The sequence below is a fragment of the Bactrocera oleae genome, chromosome 3 (genome assembly GCF_042242935.1).
Source record: "Bactrocera oleae isolate idBacOlea1 chromosome 3, idBacOlea1, whole genome shotgun sequence".
NCBI lineage: Eukaryota > Metazoa > Arthropoda > Insecta > Diptera > Tephritidae > Bactrocera > Bactrocera oleae.
Genome location: NC_091537.1, coordinates 70,650,493 through 70,673,077, shown reverse-complemented (window position 1 = coordinate 70,673,077; position 22,585 = coordinate 70,650,493). Strand labels below are relative to the sequence as shown.

General features: G+C 33.7%; 1 protein-coding gene and 1 long non-coding RNA gene across 4 annotated transcripts in view; one reads left to right on the top strand and one right to left on the bottom strand.

Moving 5' to 3' along the window:
• Positions 1–3: 3 nt before the first annotated feature.
• LOC138856285 (uncharacterized) lies at positions 4–20,498 on the bottom strand. Its single transcript, XR_011395450.1, has 2 exons — positions 20,260–20,498; positions 4–189 (listed from the first exon to the last, which is right to left on the bottom strand). It is a non-coding gene; the product is annotated as an uncharacterized lncRNA (long non-coding RNA).
• Positions 1,237–22,585, top strand: part of Oatp30B (Organic anion transporting polypeptide 30B) — a 71,721-nt gene continuing 50,372 nt past the window's right edge. Inside the window, exon 1 of one of the 3 annotated variants that reach the window (XM_070106824.1) lies at positions 1,237–1,552. The gene's annotated coding sequence lies outside the window, so the exon portion shown is untranslated. Of the gene's footprint in view, positions 1,940–22,585 lie in introns of all 3 variants that reach the window. The other 2 variants (XM_036361861.2, XM_014234860.3) reach the window with 2 other exon arrangements.

The window sequence follows — 22,585 nt, the reverse complement described above, 5'->3', positions numbered from 1 at the left end:
AAGTTCGACCGTATTACTGAACACGTTGAAGGTGATTATTAGCATTATCCATATTATTTTTATTCGTGGGTTACATTTAGATATAGCTTTTTCCTTCCTTTATGAGGGTACAGCCAAAAGCATGGGTGAATGAGCAATAGTTAACATAGACCCGATCAGCGAGTTTGATGTTTTGATTTGTCTTTTTGGCTAAAAAGATATGAATTTTGTTAGGTCATATTCATGAATCATTATATATGTACCTAAAGTTGTATAGTTAGCATAATAACAACGATTTGTCAAAAGTCAAAATCAGATGTTTGGCTTTGTTTTATGTTTCAAAAATATATTTTCCAAACATTCCAGCTAGTTGTACATCACACAAAATCATAAAAATGTGAACACCAAATTCATAAGAAAAGCAAAAAAAAAAAGTTTTTTTAACGTTATGGATAAAAAATTGTTTCCTGAGGTCACCATTTTTTTAATTTAAGAAAAGCTATGTTCAAGTACTAGACTATTTATTAATAAAACTAATTTGTGTTGTCCGATGGATTTTAAATGAATCTCTAACTATTAGTTATAGTCACCGCACCGAGCTTCGATGAAACTGGATCAACAAAAACAGTCAGTACTTTTAATTTATAAATTCTTTTTTCAAATATCTGGCAAGTCAAGTTAAAACTTTATTTAATAATTCTATGTGTTTATTTTTATAAAATATTAATATACTGGCACAAAAATTTAGTTAAAGTTGTTATTTTTTTATGCATCTGACACATTTTGAACAATTTCGTTTGCACTACTCTGTACAGCTTGTTGTGAATATCCCTTTTATACTGTCTCAGCTGTTAGTCACCGTACGCTGAATGCAAAACATTGTGCACACACTGTTTTGCACAGTGCGCATGTGGCAAAATAAACAAAACGGAAAGTAGATGTGAAGAGGAACATGAAAAATGGTGCGAATTGAAATCTAATCGAGATCTTGTGCACTGCTAAATACAAAACATAGTTATTTCACTTATTTTTAAGGGATATTAATTTCATATTCATATAATTAATAACAGACAGCACAGTTATTGGAAATAATAAAATATTAATATATGTGCTTCAAGTATTTATATTTAGTCCGATTAGTCGCACGATGCACCAAATGATGCCAGTACAGAGTGTTTCACATGTTAACTAATCGCAGGTGTGAAGATTAGTGCGGCGAATTGGACATTCGTAGCAGCGCTTGGTCTGCTAGTGATTTTAGTTTAGTGTTGCAAAGTGTCGGTGTCGGTTGATTCGTGTACACGTTCCGTAGTGTGAATTGAATATTGTGCGAGACAAGAGTGCGGAAACGGATACCAAGCAATAACAACAAACCAAACAAAAGAACAAGCGCAGAAGGAGTATTGTTTTTTTTACAGATACATATTTATATACAAAAATAGTTACGTTGCAAAATAAGTATGTGTATAAAATAAAAGACGCGTATGAGTAATGTTGCCAAAAGTTAAGCAATAAAAGAAACTAGAGCAGAGAGCATAGAAAATAAAAATACTTAACTGATATTGGTTAAAAGGTCAGTCAACCAAAATTGGCATTTTTTATATAAAAGGATAAAAGCAAACAGTGACAGTGGCATAAAAGAAGTAACAAATATTTCCAAGTAAGCAGTGTTTGTAAAATAAATGTTTAGTGAAAAAGTAACAAGGAAATATAGAAAAAGTATTGCACTTATAATAGATGTGATGGGTGTGAATGTGTATGTGTGATTTATTGTTGAAAATAATATGTAATGTAAAGCAAACATAAGAATAACACGTGAAAACAAAAGAGAAAAATTACGAAAAACATTATAAAGAGCAAAACCAAATTGCATACATGCGCTGCACAAGCATAATATACATATGTATGCATGTAAGTAGAATGCATATAGCGTGTAGCAGAGCAGCTTGTGGACGAACTGGTATGTAAGACTTAATGGCTTAAGTGCCAGCAGCAAAGCATAGATATACGTACAGATATAAATATGCGTAAGCGTGTGCAGCGTTGGCCAAATAGCACTTAAACGTGTTTCGGTACTTGTTTTCCAACGCAGCCACGTCGCCCACTTAAACGCCAATACCCTATTTGTAGACTGCTCGCCGCTGACTGCTTAGCTCCCCCACAGCGGCGTAGTGAACAGAGCAGACAACAGCGAGCAACCAACTCAGTTTTTGTACCATTCTGTGCACGCAGGCATGCATATATAAACAGATATATGCATTTTTTATGTACACACATACATATATGCATATCAGAATAGCTGAAGCTGTGGCTGCGACGACCGCGGAATCAAATGTCAACCCTGCTGCATTTTACCAATGCCTTGTTGTTACTTTTATTGTGTATGCTATTGTAACAGATTTATACTTTATTGTCATTGTCGACAGCAACGATACGATTGCATGCATCATCTCATTGTTGGTTCGTTTCGTCAACCATTTCCAGAATCGGTTAACAAAGGCAGTTTATTGGAGTTTAATGAATTTAGTTGCACATACGCGTACATACGCACTCGGGCACATAAACACGCCGAAGCAATAAATTGTATGGCATGCATGTCGTATATTTTGTTTGCGTGTGCAGTCACCGCTTAGCTCGACCGCTCCACCTCCTGTTTCACCAATTTCACTGAACTTTGCATGCATTGGTGTGTGAACAATTGTATATCTCATGCCCAGCAACTCGGAGATTACACAGTCACATTTGCGGTTTGGTTTGCGCGAAACTGTTATGTGTTGTTATGTTGTGTTAGATTTGCAAAAAATCGATTATAACAAATCAGCTGATGAATTCCCGAATTTGGAAGGCATTGTTTTTTTTTGTGTGCAATGTGTTTGCAGTGAAAAGCTTACTTGCTTATGCGGTGACTTTTAGGTCGAGGCATTGCAACAGCAACATTAAAATTGTAGAAAAACATTTTGCTGCTCGTTTGTATTTTTGACATTAAAAAGTAGCTTAAAAAAATGAAAATTGCGACTGTTTGCAAAAAAAAAAACGATTTTATTTATTTTCTCGTATTTTTTCGAAATAGGTAAAATTAAAATTTGGGGATGAAGCTAGTTCATACTCGAGAGAGGTCTATAAAGAAGATTTTCTGAAAATTTCAAATAAATCAGTCCAGTAGAACTCGAGAAATCGTGGTTATCGTATTGAAAAAGTATGGTTTGAGAAAAACGTATTTAAAGTTTCGCGTAAAGTCTTTTGTTCGATTAGACCCAGCCGAATTAGTTTGGAGGCCAGGTCAGTAAAATGTTTATATCTCCGAAAATGATTTAAATCCTCTCGTAGACCTATTCTTAAATAATTAAACTTTGAAAATATGATTTTTTTTGAAATAGAATACCCCCTTGAGAGAGAAATGCCAAGCTGTCTATCTGTCTGTATATACCAAACTAGTCTATCAGTTTTTGGGATATTGTTTTGAAATTTTGTACACGTTGCGAGAAGCAGCTTATTAGTCGAAACTGCCGATATCGAACAACAATAGCATAAGCTGCCGTACAATCTAAACGATCGGAATCAAGTGCGTGAATGGACTTTTTCATGTGACGAGATATCTTCTCTTGTATGGAACCTTTTGTATTTGTTGGGATTATAGCTTAAGCTAACATTTTTTCTGGTTTTTCTAGACATAAGCTTGTCAAGCTAAGTTTGTTAAGGATGGAAGTATATTTCTGTGATACTCAACATTTTAACCTGACTTGACATGTGGGAAAAGAAAATGTCTGTGAAAAAATGTATCACTAAAATTATTATGATAATTTTTATGAAAGCTAATCATATTTCCAACAATAATCCAACACGATATGTTTAAATGTCCTGGGTTTATGCATGTGACCCAATTTTAACGCCCTTTATCAATTATTTAAGCGCTAACTTTATTTTATACATAAGTATTTGCTGTCCAAAGTATGGTTGTCCAAAGTACGTTCTCTGATTTACATCGCCTTCACTCTTGATATGCTTCGCTAATAGACTTTGTCGTCACGGCTGCATCGGTTGCTGTGGTTTCTATTGCTATTAAAAGCAAAATGCCAGACAAGAATTTCATGTCATACGAAAAAATTGTAGCAGTTGTAGCACTTCCTCGTTTTTATGTACTAAATAATACATACATATGTTTACATAAATACGTATCTATTTACTTACATACAAACTTTTATGCTTGCTGTATATTTATATTTACACAATATTTATACAGCGCGACAAGATACAAGGCACACTATATAGACTTGACAATAATCAAAATGACAGTGTTGCATGACAGTAAAAATATAAAAATATACGTCTGCACCACTACGGGTTTATATGTATGAATACAATTCGATAACCTTGTGAAATTTCATAATCGAAATATCGTTGAGAGTTGACTTTTTTCAAAGCTTTTGCCGCCGAACGAGTTCTAATGAGATTTTTGGTAAAAATGAATTGCCAATTCAGAAAATTTGGTGCCCGAAACTCCAAGAAAAGTATTTTGGTGTTAAACATTTACATTTATATAGTTTTTTATTATCCACCCGGAAAAGTAGAAAAACTGAGAAATTACTTGTCTATATACAGCCTAAATATAAAATCAGAAAAATTATCGTTTCTCCTGAAAAAGTATTGAAAATGTCCCAAAGTCAAAAAATATATTTTCACAAAGCCTTTGTAATAATGCCTTGAGGTCGAATAATGCATTTTCTCCCTGATTGATATTTTCTATGACATAGTATTTTAAAGAAACTTATTTCAATCTAGTTTACTTGGCACTTATCTAAGTGATGACCTTCTTGATTATCCATCTAGGTAATTTTTTGGATGAATGTTACCACTACTTTGTCTGTTGCCGTTTACTCGATGTCTGTTTTTGTAAACGAGTTTAAGAAACCATTACGATGAATCACTCACAACGATAACTTAAATCTTATTAATCTTGGACATACAGAGTGAGTAGAAAGTAAAGTCGGCCTTAGGAGAATACTTCTATCTGAGAATCTCTCATTCTGAATAATCTCATCTGAATCTTATATTAGTTGGTACTAAAGAAGAGTCAGAGAGGTTACGTGGGGACCAATAAGTTCTGAAACTAAGATTCGGAAGTTATTATATATTTTAAGAGGAAATCTTGGACATACAGAGTGAGTAGAAAGTAAAGTCGGCCTTAGGAGAATACTTCTATCTGAGAATCTATCTATGCAAATATGAAAACATAATTATTATCTAGGGCATCACATATAAAAGTGGGTATTCCTCGTTAGTTTTCTTAATACTCAAATATATTCGGTCTAAAAAGCTTTAAATTCAAAACAAACGTATAAGTATTTTTTCGCAGGTTACATTTTGGTAGCATTTGACATCTACGAATAAAATATTTACCCGTACCAAAAAATTAATGAAAAACTTTAAACTACTTTAAAATAAAAAATAATTAATTACATTTTTTTAAATTATAAAAAATTATTTTTTAATAATTGTTTTTTAGTTATTTTATTTTTAAAATCTATCTTTAAAATTATTATTATTATATGTTTGTATTTTTTGAATAAAAATTATTATTGTTTTTGTTTTTAATTTTTTTCAAAAATAGCAATATTAAAATTTTTATTTATTTAAATTTACTAGTTGCTTGTTCATTACTTTACAGTCTTACTGTACTTATGTGTATGAATATGCAAATGTGTTTAGTCGTGTGCGCGCCTTGCGATGAATTATTATATTTCTATTTCTCGTGTCACCAGAAAAATGTAGACAAACTAACATACATTAAAACACACATACATCATTGTGTAAAATGACTATTTGTATGTATCTTCATTATCTACGGGGTGTGATCAAAAAATAACTGGAATTTACGTTTTCTGAAAAAAATATTTCTTCATTCGTTTACAATAATGTTGTCATCTTTCAAATAGTCCCAACTCGAATATATGCACTTATGACAGGCTTCATCCAATCGTCGAAACACTTCTCAAACTCTATTTTTGGGAGAGTCTTTAGCTCTTTCAGCGATTTCAATCTACTTGAGACACAAGAGTACGTGTTTTTATTTTCATTTTTTGAGTATATTTATATTTTTAAGCACAGTTTGATGATGTTTTCATGATTTTTGGTAATCTTCACCCCTCCGAATTGGGAACAAAGAGAAAGATACGCCACGTTAAATTTCAACGGAAATGCAGAAAGTCTTCTAAAATTAAAACTTTAGTAAGATATTTTCATAAAATTGGCTTCTCCTTCCAAATCCACTAAAGCTATGAGAAAGAATTTACTTGTATTTATATTGACTTTTCATAAGAAATGTAAACAATTAATATTACGAACTGGTGAGAATAAATTTCATGTGAAGTGAACCGCAAACTTACATTTTCGTAATAAATACGGCATGCAATGTCGGCAGTTAAAGTAAGAAAATATTCCTCGACCTCGACTTAGTTGAATTGAATTGAAAGGAACTTATTTCAGTTGAAGTTTGTTTGGCTAATACATTCAAAAGCAAGGAAATAGGGTGCCATATGAATTTAAGTCAAAAGACGTTGAAAAAAAACGTCGTTTTTGCATAGTATTGTGCATAGTAATTGGACCAGTTCCGACAACTCTAAACTCAAAAAATCATATGAGAAACTCTGCCAACCAGTAGACCCATTGGCTTAGCCGAATATCAATGATGCCAAGGTATATATTATATTTTCCCAAAGTTCCTAGCTGGAACACAGGGTCTCGATGCCAAGGTAATGCTCTGTATTTGGTGGGATTAGGAAGACGTGGTGTTTAATGATATTCTAAAACTGGGTGAAACCATTAATAGGAACTGAATAGCTGAGACTATGGCATGATAACGCTTAACCCGTTAAACACTTTTTGGAAAACAGAGGCTGGGAATTCCGCCTCACTCGTCTTATAGCCCCTTACCACTTACGTACCATTTCTTACGGTTGATGCAGTATGCCCTCACTGGAATATGGTTCACATCAGAAGAGGGTATAAAAAATTCTTTGATTGATTATTCTTGTGCTTTTTACCTTTTAAATTGCTCTTTTAACATCTAGAAAGACCTAAAATGCAACCTGAAACTTGCCTTGCTTTGGCTTTATCTTGTTTTTTGTGCAGGGTACACTACACGCACCTAGACATATACAGTACGTCTTCATAAATAGTATTCTGCTGTAGAATTGACAGTCGTAAACATTGTGTTGTTGTCGGCCAATTGGTGGTTTTCATTCAAAACTTAGCACATCGATCGTATTTTGTGAATTTTAGAATATCTATGTATGCGTATTCGTATATATCTACATACATAATGGAAATACTTACATATGTAAGCATACATAAATAATTCTTTAAAAATAAAAAAAATTGCTTTTTTAGTTTATTTCTGGCTATTGGCAATTGCGCAGGACCTTCTGTAGCAGTTCTGTATATGCATTCATATAGATTCGAAATTTTTGAAATATCATTATTCATAGCTTCTTATTGTATGCAATTAATATTTCTATATGTATATTCATATTTATGTATGTACTTATATATGCTTTTGCTTTTCTCATTTCCCTAAATATTTGTTTACAAATCCAAAAGAGCTTAAGCACCTGCCTTTAATAATTCAATTATTTATGATGGCATCAAAATGTGTTAAAACTTAAACTAAACGATACAAATACCTAAACATGTATGCACTCATATATTTAAATATGTATGTTTGTATATATATCAGTTCTCACCAACTAGTTAGACATTAGTTAGTTTAGTAAAATTAGTTATGAACACAGAACAAGTTTTTCTTCAAGCTTCATGCTTGTTTTCTTCTAATGATTTGCTTAACAAGTCAAAATTCTTCGATTTGTGTTGTATAAGTATAACGTTGATGCTTTAAGACAACAAATGCCCCAAATATTTGTTTTCTTTTTCATACATTTACGATCATGGCAATCATTCTCTTTTCATCGGAGATCCCGATTTCGCGTGTTTTCCACAAGCATGCATAAAACTTGAGTTTTTACCAAAAATTACTCAAACTGTAAAGAACTAATTTACGCACTTTTCTTACTCCAATTGCACTTACATTGTTGTATAAAAGTATTCGTCTTTTCTGTTGCCATACCATTTACTTCTTGAATTCTACAACTAGAATATTTTTGAAAACGTATTGTTATTAAAATTGGCTTGCAATCGCTTAAGAGGTTATTCTAGCTTAGATGCAGGAACTTCAATTAATATTTTTACTATCTATTTTTCTAATAGTTATTTATTAACATTATAAAATACAGGAAAAAATCAAAAAATAAAAAAATTAATAAGTTTAAAAACTAGCAGCTGATAAAGTGGGGGTCTCAAAAAATTGGCACGTGACGAAACGATCCACGATTTCAACCCCCTTAGCAAAGCAAACCAGAATAAAAACAAGTAAGGAAGGGCTAAGTTCGGATGTAACCGAATATTTTATACTCTCGCAAAGTCAAATGGTATACTCGTTTTAGATTTATTTGTGGATCTTGCCGCCTTCTTCTATGTTGACCGATATTTTCGGTAAAAAGTCAGTTATAGGCACTGGGGTCTACATATTCAGTACCTAGGGGCTTGAACAGTTTTGGTTCGATTTAGAGAATTTTTGGTCACAAGGTGGCATACTTCAAACGCATTATTCACGCAAAGTTTTACCCCGATACAATCAGTGTTGTTTGATTTGCATAGTGGAAAGTGAAAAAATCAGATGGAATTTAAAATGCGGTTATATGGGAAATAGGCGTGGTTGTAATCCGATTCGCTATGCACTATAGCATAGAAATATTAGAAGAATATTATGTACCGAATTTGGTACTCATACTCAAACTCATACCATCCCAGAGATAAAATTTAATGACTCTGGCGTGTTTAGTGCTTGATTTATCGCGCTTTTAGTAGTTTTTAAGAGTACCGTTATATGGGGAGTCGGCGGGGTTGTCACCCGATTTCACCCATTTTCACACTGTAGATAGAGGTGCTAAAAACATTTGTTCGCAGTGAATTTTTATAGCTTTAGCAGTTTAGGAGATATGCACATTAAACCTATTAGGGGCGGAACCACGCCCACTTTAAAAAAAAATTTTAACCGCAGATGCCCCTCCCGATCCTGTGTGCCAAATACCAGCCTTTTATCTTATTGTGGAGCTTAGTTATGACAATTTATTTGTTTTTGATTAATGGCGTTTTGTGGGCGTGGCAGTGGTCCGATTACGCCCATCTGCAATACCAACCGTCTTATGGTATCAAGAAACATCTGTACCAAGTTTCATAAAGATATCTCAATTTTTACTCAAGTTACAGCTTGCACAGACGGACGGACGGACGGACAGACAGTCACCGGATTTCAACTCGTCTCTTCATCCTGATCATTTATATATATATAACCCTATATCTAACTCGATTAGTTTTAGGTGATACAAACAACCGTGAGGTGAACAAAACTATTATACTCTGTAGCAACAGGTTGCGAGAGTATAATTATAAATCTAGAATAATGTCGCAGTCTCAAACTAGAGCAAAAATTGAAAATTCATAACATGAAAAAATTGATAATGCTAAATTTACCATAGTATACATATATTTTTTATACCTTCAGAATGTAGAGATTTCAACACACATGATGCTTACTGATTAAAAAAAAAAGATATTTAGACGTAAGAAATTTTTATCGAAAATAAGGTTTTTTTTTGCAATTTTAAGTAAAAATAAGGAAAAAAAAAATAAATATTTTATATAAAAACAAGTAAGGAAGAGCGAAGATTGGGGGAACATTTTATATTCTTGCAGCTGGCAGGGATCAAAGCCTGGAAAACACTTTCGGGTATTGGCATAACATAATATTAAACTAGGGAAAGTATCACCATGATTTCATTCAATTAAGGCAAGAAGTTACACTGTTATTAAAAAGAGATTTCTTTTGAATAACCTTTCACACCAAATTTGGTTGAAATCGGTTAATTAATTCTTGAAATATAGGATTTCACTTAAATGTAGACAGTGCCACGTCCATTGTCCAATTATTATACTTGCTCCTGAAGAGCATTTCCATTACTATCCTAGAAGTGAAATTTGATACTTCTGGGCCTTTTATTCGGTGAGTTATCGCACTTTTGACATAACCATTATATGGGGAGTAGGCATGGTTATTATCCGATTTTGTCGATTGTCAAAGTATGAAGAAATACTTAAAATACTTCTTTTCACTCTGGTTGAGCAAGCTTTAGCGGTTTGGAAGATGTTTACATTCAAACATTTAGAAGGCAGGGTCACGCCCACTTTTAAAAAGTTGTTTGTCCACAGTTGTCTCTCGTTACTGTGATCCCGTGTATCAAATTACAGTTTTGTATTCTAATTTAATTATGGCACTTTAAAGATTTTCGTTTATTAGCGTTTTGTGAGCGTGGCAGTAGTCCGATTACATCCATCTGCAAGGCTGACATCTCATGTAGCAAGTTTCATGAAGATATCTTAATTTTTACTCAAGTTATCGCTTGTACAGGCAGAAGGACAAACGGACGGGCAGACAGCCACGCGGATTTCAACACGCCTCGTCATCCTGATTATTTATGTTGATACGCATATATAACTCTATATTTATCTTGATTAGCTTTAGGTGATACAAACAACCGTTAGGTGAACAAAACTATTATACTCTGTAGCAAAATGTCGCAAGAGTATAATTAAAAATTTTTAGTTGACTTAAAATATTAACACCAACAGCAGCTTAAATCTTTCAAAATAGCAAGAATAACCAAGTTGTAGAATAGCATTGACAGCTGAGACTTAACCAGTGTTGGTAAATTCCTTTAGTGAAATTTTATGAGAGTTAAGCATTCTTATGTCACTCACTTTCAATAAAAAAGCAACAGACATTCCTTGTAATTAGTGTATTCCAAGATGAACTAACTTGACATAGTTATTTCCATATTAACATACATATGGCTGTGTGTATGTACATACACATAAATATACTTACCCACAAAACATTTTATGTGACTCATAAAACGTAGACAAAGCAACCAAACTCGAATAGGAAATTCGCGAATTTTCAACTTAACCAAAAGAGTCAGCAAAATCAAATTAGCCGAAAATATTTCACATGAATAAGGTTTTTTTGCCATGTTAAGCAACTTTCTCCCGTGAAGTAAATTACTAAGCACAAATTTAGGGAAACAGTGTTAGAACTACCAAAAAAAGAGGTGCGTGCGCCAAATAAGTGGGTATTCATAAGTGTGTATATTTTTATGAAGGCACTCGCTTATGCGGCAGTAAAAAGTGAAGTGAAATTATGTCTCTAAATGGAGTAAATGTAAAAAGTAAGCATGCTCGGATGTTAGTATTTATGTGAGAAATTATGCAAATTAGTTTCTTGGTATTTTAGGCACTTTGGTTTTATCTTTACAGAACAGGGTCTTTCAAATTAAAAATAATAAATCGTAATAATTTGAGGTGGATGGAATTTTTTGTTAATATCAGACCTACTATTTAGCAGCCCTACATTCCACACTACAAAGTGGTGCCTGCCATGCTATCTATTAAAAGATGGAATGTTAGTTTTTCCAAGCTTATTAATTACTGATAGGGGATTCGCAGGCCTCTGTTATCATTTGCAGTTCAATAACTTCAAATTACTCTATTTTTACGATATTGAAATAAAATTTTTTTAAACAAATGTAGACAATATAAGCAGTCGTCTCTCAGTAGTTAAGCAAAAAATGTACAACAACAAAGCAAGTTAAGTTGTGGACACACAGCGCCTACCAATAGGGATAGCGTGATTTGACAGCTCGTGGTGGCAATATTTGTTTACGGATTCGTGTCAAATGTTGTCAGTGTGTTCAATAAGGTTTGCTATTTCATTATGTCACATTTGACTTTGGTAAAACGTTTGAAAATTGTTCAAGATTATTACGGATATTCACGTTCTGGAAAAAATGTTCATCGAAATATCATCTTTTCAGATGAGGCCCATTTCTGGCTTAATGGCTTCGTCAACAAACAAAATTATCGCTATTGAGTTGAGTCGAATCCTCGTGTGGTTCAGGAAACACAATAGTATCGCCAATAATTAACCGTTTGGTGCCGACTGTGACATGGCGGCATCATCGGACTTTATTTCTATATACAGCTGTGACATTAAGCTTGACCAGAGTTTTTCCTTGCACCAGAAGTAACGCAAAATCCTACCTGTGGCCGAATGAACGCTGGTCCTTTTGATTCACAAAATTCCTGTATATATATTTATGCCAGTCCCTTATAGATCGAGGAATCGTTTGAGCCTACCACAAATTTCCTAAGGCGATTAATATGATCCCAGACACTTCGGTAGGTTCACCGAAAGTGTATTGTAGTATATGTAGTGAACTTCGCTAAGAGCAAGTAGTTTAAAGGACCGCTTGCGTTGTTGAATACCGCTCGCCAAGCTCACGTGAGATCCGTAGATCCAACGATAGAGCGCAAGAGGACAATAGAGAACCGGCCGTTTTAAACACGTAACTATTTGGTGGTTATGGAAAATTAACTCTGCACAATGAACTTTGTCCCTCTTGCGCTCTAGAGGATCTACGATATTTCTAACTGGCTGCCGGGTTAAATGGTTTTAATAATTTACTTAAGTATACGAGTCGTACATTGGAACATTTTTGAATAATCTTATAGTTTCATTAATATCAACTTATTCAAGTTACGCATAACATGAAAAAACCTACATACCATGAATGAATACCTATGAATGTCTATAAGACTAGAACTGAAAACAGTGTTTCTTATGGAGTCTACAACGCTCTTTTGTGATAATTGGATTTTTTCGATCACGCCTATATCAAAAGCTGGGAGAAGCTATCCTGAGGTATGAGGGTTACTTTTATATTATGTAAGGCGATTTGTGTATAGTATTACTTTTCAAAATAAGAGTCAACATTTTTCAAATTTGCATTATGGAACACATTTTTTAGTTCGCAGAAAGGTGTTTAAAAATAAAACTTTTAAAACTGCCCTCAAATAAAACATGTAAAACATTAACGAGATTTCTAAAAACAACGAATCTACAAGTGAGCAGATTATAAATGCTATCTATTTTTAGTTCAAAGTGCCTTTGAACATTAAAATGTATAATTAATAATTATAATAAAAAAATAGAACATTTGTGCTTTACATTGTGTATGCTTATCGGCATAACATTAGCTAATCACAGACAATTTCAAAACTTAGCTTAAATGTAAACAAGGGCCTGATAAGAAACCCATTTGCGGTAGATTGCGAAAGCGCGCGGTAATTTCCACATCCACATTTTTTAAAGTTATATTTTATGCTGGATTTTAGGAACGAAACAAAGCTTTCCTAAATGTTTACAGGTAGAATAGGTATTCATATAAAATCTCTGCACTATATTTCGGTAAAAAAATAGATAATGGTTTGAAATATTAATTCATAAAAGTAGTTTTTGTTGACATTATCGCATTTCTTATTTAATTTACTGACAACGAAACAGCACAGATAATTTACAAGTGCAACTGACGTACATACATATGTAAATACCAATTTAAATATGAAGTTTTTATGAATTTTATGAAGTCTTAATAGCAACCTTGTGGAAAGTTAAGTTTAGTTTTACTCTATTAACAGAGAAGCAACGCTGACCTCATTCTCGTTCTAATATCAGGCTGGGAACTGATTGAATATCTGCTTCTTTCAAGCGATTTATTACTGGATGGCTGGCCCTCGTGTAAATAGATCGGAGGAAGGCTTAGTTTCGCTCTAACCGGCCATTACCAAATGATTAATCGACAGATGAGGTAAAAAATTATGCTGGACGCCAAATATCGAAGTTGTTTGGAAAGTATGGAAACAATTTGGCACTTTCTTTCGGAAAAATTTCATAAAACTAAGTTTGAAATATTTCGGACTACAGACGAACCAATTGAAAACGAAATTAGTCAACTTCTAAGAGTTTTTGTTAGTGCAAATAAACGGGGCTAAAACTGTTCAAGTGTGACCCTCGGAAGCTTTGGCGCAACGATCAGCATCAATATCTAACCTAACCTTACTTACTTATAAGCGACTTTACTTCTTGATACTTTAAAAATAAAAAAAAGTGAATCTCTTTACAAAACATAGTTGTATTTCCATAAACATTGCAAGACTTTAAAAGAGTTCAGTTCCAGCTGATTTTCAAAGCGAAATTATTATAATATATTAAAGGAAGAATTCACTTGGTGCCAGGTCCGCTCTACGAGTATAAGGTGGAGGCATAAGAGCATCCCAAGCAAGCTTTCGGAGCTTCTGGTTAGTTACTATTGATGTGTGTGTCCTGCCATTGTCTTGATGGATCACAAATCCTCTCCGATTGCTTTCTTCAGACGGTTCAATTACCATATTGACAGTACACCTCCGGATTAAGAGTTAGAACGTAGGAAGCAGCTTATAGTAGTTAATTCCTTGACAGTTCCATTAAACACACAGCAAACCGTTCCCGACGGTCAATGCTGGATCGATCACCGTTTGCGCCGGCTCAACGCAATTCGATTATAACCACTTTTTGGACGATTTTGTTGCTATTCAGTAGCGGATCGCAGATGGAAATTCGGTTCATGCCTTAACTCATGTGGAATAAAAACTATTCACATTTTAAACGCAAGAGAGCCTGTTTTCGACTTTGTCGAAGAAAAACTGTAATAAAAGGCCTATTGTTGGGGTCCTTATCTTTCTTTCACACTTAAACAACCTTTATACAGATTACTAAAGTTGTCTATTACTAAAATAGCGTATTCGTTTTTGCTAGACCTTTTTTTTGTACCTTGAACAGGGTATATTTAGATTGCCACGAAGTTTGTAACACCCAAAAGAAAACGTCGTAGATCCTACAAAGTACAATACATATGTATATAATTGATCAGCATGACGAGCGGAGTCGATTTAGCCATGTCCGTCTGTCCGTGTGTATATATGTGAACTAGTCCCTCAGTTTTTGAGATATCGACTGGAAATTTGCAAATGTCCTTTTCTCACCAAGAAGCTGCTTATTTGTTGGAACCGCCGATATAGGACCACTATAGCATAATGATGCAGTAGAAACTGAACGATCGGAATCAAGTGCTTGCATAGATAACTTTTTCATTTGACTAGATATCTTATCGAAATTTGGCATGGATTATTGTCTAAGGGAACAATCTTGCAATCTTCGAGTAAATTGTTCAGTTCGGACAATGTAGCATATAGCTGTCATACAAACTGACCGATCGAACTCAAGTCCTTGTACGGTATACTATAATTAAATATAATATATTTTCATATATTTGGCATATATTATTATTCAATGCATTGCTATAATCTTTGAAGAAATGGTTCAGATAAAACCACTATAGCATATATGTAGCTGCCATATAAACTAACCGATCAAAGGTAACTAAAGATTTTTTTTGCACCCATTTATGCTATAAAAAATCGGCGTTTTGATTAGTTTCACATATGCACTAGTGGATATTTTTCCCACTGGGTATTTACACACGTATACAAACTTTATTATCGCTCGATTTTTTGCTCGCTTGATAGTTAAGTAAACTTGGAAATCTTTTTATGGCGATTAAGCAATTTCATTCATATACACATTCAGAAATGCATATACCTATGTATATATGTGTTAGTATGTACATACATATGTATCTCTGTTTTTGTGTAAGCAAATGCACCTGTGTACGCTTATGCGCGCATTATTTGTAATTTTATTATTTGCATGAGTATTATTTCGGGAAAATATTTGTAAACTGATTATCTTTGTTGTTTATTGTTCTATTTCACACACATATGTATGTACATACTTGTATATCTACATATGTATGTGTGCACATAAAATGTATTTGTAGGTGAAACTTCTACAAGATGCCCCTTTTGTTTATTGCTTCTAAACTTGGCTGTCGGAAGTTAATTGAAGAAAAAAAAACATACTATTGTGCTGAATTGAATTCAAATGGTTTTCTTCTAATTAATTATAGATACATTTATATGTACATACATTAGTATATATACATGAACGTTTTTAGCAAGAAAAATAATCCCTGATTTTCCCATAATTTTCATAGAATTTTCAGTAGTTAAATTGAAACAAGTAATTTACTCAAGTGGGCAACAATTACCATAAGTGCGACGCATTGTCGCAAATTAAAAATGTACGGATAAATTGTAAAGAGATCAATGATAATAAATAATTGGATACATGTGTATATATGTATGTATATGTAGAAGTGAATTTTCCATATTGAATTTGTTTAAAAAGTCGACTTGAGTGGTTTCGAAAAAAGTCGAGCTGTCATGTGCAATGAAAATACGAGTATATGTATGTATGTATGTATGTAAATTACTTGCCAGCATATATACATACACATTATCGACTAGTTTTAATTCCTAATAAATTCCTAATAAAATTTTTGTCATCCTTAACTACGCTTACAATTTAAAACCTAACTTAAAAAATTTTTATATGCTCATGAAATATTATATGTATGTTTTGCCACGAGTAGCAGCAGTACAAAGTAAAAATATTTAATCACCTTTTATCTCACATGACGATCGACAAAATAGCGTACAATGTCCGCCTATTTGACAAGTCAAGGCTTCTGTTTTTTTGTCGCATTTTGCTACTTAGACACATTAAACTTTGTATAATATTTAGGATTTTTTATTAGTTTTTGTCCATCACATTTATTTAATGTCTAACGTGTGCTGTAAGCGATTTTCGCCATATTTAGCCAAATGCTGTCGTTAAAACTTAAGACAAATGTCAATTTTATTGCCTCTGTTGTTTCTGCATTGCTTTGCAATTTTATCATTTGTCGATACGAGTTTTTCAATGGACACATGGACATGTCCGAGTGCTGTGAGAGAGCGGAATTTTGAAATGCATCACCTGTTGTGCGCCCACAAAGAAATAACAAGTAAGGAAGGCCTAGGTACGGCTGTAACCGAATATTTCATACTCTTGCTACTTGCAAGGGTTAAAGTCGGCTAAATATCTTCAGCTCTTGGTAATATTAAAAAATGCAGTTCAACTTCACGAAATCGTGAATGGGTTACAATCAAATTTGGTATCATGTTAACTTATTTTGCAGGTTTTATTACTATTTTCCAACTGATTTTATTCATTTTAGGCACAAAGATACACTGTTGTTAGAAAAATACGCTCCCTTAATTTCATTAAAATAACTAACAGATTGGCCGATACAAGCGGTATAAAGTCAACTGGAAGTTCGAAAATCTCTATATTAAGTATATTATACTATAATATATTAAGTATTTCATACTATTGGTAGGGGTTCTTAAGGGATTTGTCCAAAGTTAATTTGGGTGATCTATGTAGCTTGAATGATTTGGGAGATATGTACATTAAACATATTAGGGGGAGGGGCACGCTCACTTTAAAAACATTTTTGGCCCACAGGTGCCTTTTGCTACTGGCATCCTCTGTACCAAACTACACTTTTGTATTTTAATTATGTTAAGTTCTTAGTTAGGGCATTTTCTATGCTTTCGAGTAATGGCGTTTTGTGAGCGTGGCAGTGCTCCGATTACGCTCATCTACGAGCTCGTCATTTCTTTTTTTCGAAGAAGCACGTGCATAGCACGTAGTTTCATTACGATATCTCATTTTTTACAGCTTACATAGTCAGACGTACGGACGGACAGTCCCCCGGACTTCAACACCTCTCGTCATCTGATCATTTATATATACCATATATATAACCCTGTATATATATATATATAATTTTTAGGTGATGCAAGCAACCGTTAGGTGAACAAAACTATTATACTCTGTAGCAACATGTTGCAAGATATAAAAATTGAAAAAAACGAATTGTTCCGGTTTTCAAGCCAGTTTTTTTTTGTAACTGTGTATGTGTATTTTTCTGCTCTTGAGCTTGCTACAGTAGTCTTCACAAAAATGAACACCAATATTTCTATCCTTATTTAAAAAGAATTTATATTTTATATACAAATGGTTTTACTTTTCATAGCCTGAATAACTTAGATTAAGTTTGCCACGAAGACCAGAAGCAAACGTCGGAGACCTTATAAAATATATTCCATACACTATACAAATAATCAGCATGAGGAGTAGAGTCGATTTAGCCATGTCTGTCTGTCTGTCGGTCTGGCCTTCTGTGTGTCTATGCGAACTAGTCGCTCAATTTTAGAGATACCGATCTGAAATTTCGTACACATCCTTTCTTACCCAAGAAGCTATTCATTTGTCGGAACCCCCGACAAGCTGAATCACCAAAATCATGTTCTTATATGGAAAACTTTTTTATTTGACAAGGTATCTTCACGAAATGTGGCACGGATTGCTTTCGAAGCCAATGGTGCAATTTCCTAAGAAATTGTTCAGGTTGGATCTCTATAGCATAGGTATATGTGGCTTCCATACAATCTGATCGGTTGAAATCAAGTTCTTATATGGATTGTAATTGTGAAGGGTATTAAATCTTCTATGCAACCGAAGTTAAGGTTTCTTCTTATTTCATAATTATATGCTTTGAAAAACTATCTTTAATTCCTAAATATTGAAATCTGGCATCTCTAAATATGCCAAGGATGCTGATTGTAAATATGAATTATTTGAAACTTGAAAGTCTTAATGCTATTAAAAAATCTTCAAATAAGTTTCTTTCTATTTAATCAGATTTAAGATTTCTGTTCCATTAAACATGTGCTGATTATTTGCAGGTTCAGAAAATAGAAATACATATATCCAAAGAATTAACCCACGACAACTGCATGAAATCTTCTACAGCAGTAATTATATTCGTGAATGGGCACTATTATTCCAGGTCAGCTGAACTATCCTATTTCCCGCTTACATATTGTGTCAGTCTCTGTTTCCATTTGTCCCTTAAAAGTGCTGGAAGTATACCTAGCCTTCCCTGTCATCGAGTCTAATCATACAAATACCTAATGAAAGTAAGGAAATTTAAATAGGACTGAGAGAAGGTTCTAAGGTCGGTGCGACGTAACCGGAACCAGAACCTGATTTTTATCCGGCTAAGGACTTTCGTTGTGATTTACGTGAGTACCTGCCGGCGACGGCCTTACCTCACGGTGCTCACAGCGTATCAATACAATGCGTTGATCAGCGCCCCAAACAATACGATCTATTAGCAAGTATTTATTTGGTTACCAGCGGCCAGTGTGTATGGGCACACTGACCATCTTGGTAGGATTCGAGGCCGAAAGCCACCACGAATCTCCACAAAGGGCCAAACCCAATGAGCAGATTGGACCGAAGTCCAAGGGTATTCTGCTCCCCGTAATACGAGAGCTGAGTCTCCGGTAAGACTGTGTAGCCAAAGCTACTGCCAGTTGAGCTACCCATCAACTCAATGACTGGTGACATTTGTCGCTTGAACTTCAAATGTCCTTTTATTTGGAATCTCATTTAAAGCCTATAATATCAGTTCAAGCGGAGTATTATAGCATTATTTCTGACATATCTATTCTGATATTTCTTGGCAAGGTTTAATAACAGTCATAGTGCATTTGGATTTAGTCGCCTCTTACGACAGGCATATCTTACCGCGTGCAAATTCTTTTCCCTACCCGCAGGGGGACCGGCTAAGGACTGTCAAATGTCCTTAAATTATTGGAAGATTTATTTCTGTTGATATAATAACAACAACCGGTGCGAATTTCTGTTTACCTTAACCTGCTGATAGAAGAGTTTAGTGACATTATACATTCATGGAGAAAACGAGAGTTTCTAGTAATAATGGTCAGTGTCGTTATTTAACTACTCTACTCTTAGAGTGTTCGTGTTTCACTAAAACTCGGTTAAATCGAAGCTTTCGCTCAGTAAAAAGAAAGTGTACTCCAATAGCGTAAGACGAGACACTCTGTGAAACTACTAAGTGTATGTGCTTCTTATAAAGTTTGCCAGCCGTTCGAAGAGCTTTGAAATTACAGCGAGCTTTGAATTCTATTAGTTATAATATCGATAATGTAACTACGAGCAAGCCTTTTAGCTTCGTTCATACAAGAGAGTTGCCAACATAAACATACAAGCATTCATACTGATCTCATTGAGGGTCGGGTCTAACGGATTCGATTTTATATCTGTCAGAGATTTATCACTCTTGCGGAAATACTTTACAACAATTTGAGGAATGGTGTATGCTGCTATATTAAAACAATTTTTAACTCATATAAACTTTTCGGTGTTCTTTAACATTTGTAAAAAAAAGTATTTAGTTATCGATGAAAGTATCAACATACCATTATCCGCCCTCCTATCGTTTTGTCACTACTACAGCATCTGTTGACACCTTTTCCATCAAACATTTGATGATCTAGCCTTTCTTACTATATCGTGTTTTTTTTTACTAAATTCTAATATTTTGTCTATCATAATTTTATTGTACCGTCATCCGCTTTTGAAACCGAGCGCTCAATTAATTTTCTTTAGACTATGTCGTAGCTTCATGAAAGTTTTTATTATACAAGTAAAAATGGCCCACGAGTATCTCGCGCAGGTGCTCACTGAACTCGCCAAAACCAGTTCTCCGTCGGCTATTATATATTCTTTAGCTGCTTTAAACTGTACTTCTACTTCGCAGTTTTGATTATTCTTTGGCTTCTTATGTACTTATATATGTGTGTATATTTTTTATCGTTGATCTGCTGACTCAGCTGCAGACTGATCAATGGAACTGACAGTCTTGCTGCGAAAAGCCACATTAAGTTTGCCAACTAAACATTAAAGGTACAGAAATGTGTATGTATGTAAGTTTATGGGTGCATGTATGTACATATTTTAGCCGAGTGCTTCATCTAATTAAAGTTGCTGACGCTAGCTATCCCATTGTTTGCACACATACATACATACCTATGGTATATGTACATATGTGTATAGTTTATATACATATAAAATAAATTGTCTTTCTTGATTTATTCCCATTTCACGTTTTAGAGCTAAATTCATGAATTTTAAGTTTGTATGTCGAATTTTTTGCACTGTTTCTTTTCATTTTTTGGTAATATTTTTATACGATTGTATTGTATTAAGGTCGTCATGTGACGAATTGACATGTTATATGGTAGTACTGAGAAGAATGTTTGTTTTTGTAATCGCCTTAAAAATTTGGCTCAAACGAAACGAGTTCATTGCGATTGCTTACATTAATAGAAATGACACAAAAAAAAAAAAGAAAACATGTGGATGAACATGAACCAAGAGCAAATAAGTATATTAATTAATTGGTTGAAACAATATTGTGCATTAATATTTTCTTATTAGATATTGTTAAATTTTTATACAAAAATATATTATTTGGTTATGTCGTGGTAACGGTCTTTGTTCTACCGCTACTGTGATGTTAAGATCCTTTAGTTCCGTTTTGATAGTACTGTTTTATAAAAATGTTAAATACAGTATCCGACAAAACTATGGCTACCCCACCACATTTTTTACTATTCTTTGAATATTTCTTTCAAGAGTTCTACAATCCGAAAGTTTCACATACTTTTTTGTAGCTGGCAAATAATAACGGTATGATATTAACCGTTAGCTTTTGTTTCGCTAACAGAGTGAAGACTTTTTGATGATCATTTGAGTTTTGCACTCGACAAAAGTAGGTACATAGATATACCGTTGTAAATATTGTAATTTTTATAAATTTCAGTAAATAATTTTGAGAAAGGTAAACTTTTATCATTTTAATCTGAAACTTAAATAATAATTTTATTTGGTGAAATGACAAAATCTGCACAAGTAAGCGTTAACTCGTAAAAATTGATTGTTCAGATTTATTTAAAAGGACTGGGGTATTCTAGGAGCAAGGCCACTATCCAAAAAGTGATAAAAAAAATTACAAGCAAAATGATGGTATAGTGAGCGCGCCAAAATCAGCGTCCCTAAGGGCAACCATTGTCCGCAAAGAGACTAGAGTAATCAGACAAGTAAAGAAAGACTCGACTGTTTGAGGTCGATTTATTCAGCAGAGCCCTCAGATCAATGTTTTTGAGTGAACAATTTAGCGTAGAATCCGAGTCAGCCACTACAATATCAAAAAGCCTTTCATCAGTAAAAAGAACTTGAAGACACTTTTGTAATTTTACAAAAATTATTATCACATGCCGTAAAGTTTTAGGAAAAAAAAAATGCAAAAAAGGGATGAGAGAAATTTTGAATTCAAAAATACGAAAGGCTGAGAAAAAGTTTGGCGAAAGATTCATGAGAGGCTCGAAAAAAAAGAGCTTCAAAGCACTATGAAGTTCGGATGTGGAGTATTTTAGTTTACGGTTGCTTTAGCTAAAATAGTCTATCAAATCTAGTAACGGTTGAAAACAAAATGACAGAAATAGATAGAGCTCCTACCATGGCCTGCCTAAAACCATGACTTTAATTTTTTTTGAGCATCTATAGCAAGAAAAATGTTTTTTTTTTGTTTTAAAGAAAATATAACTTGTCCGTAATAAAACTATTAAGGTAATTGTCAAATTTTGAAACTGATGACGTTTCAGTCTTGTGATTACTTCGTTGGCTATATCTACTACGAGATCACAGCCGAACAACCTCTTCGTACAGATCTTGCTTGATTAA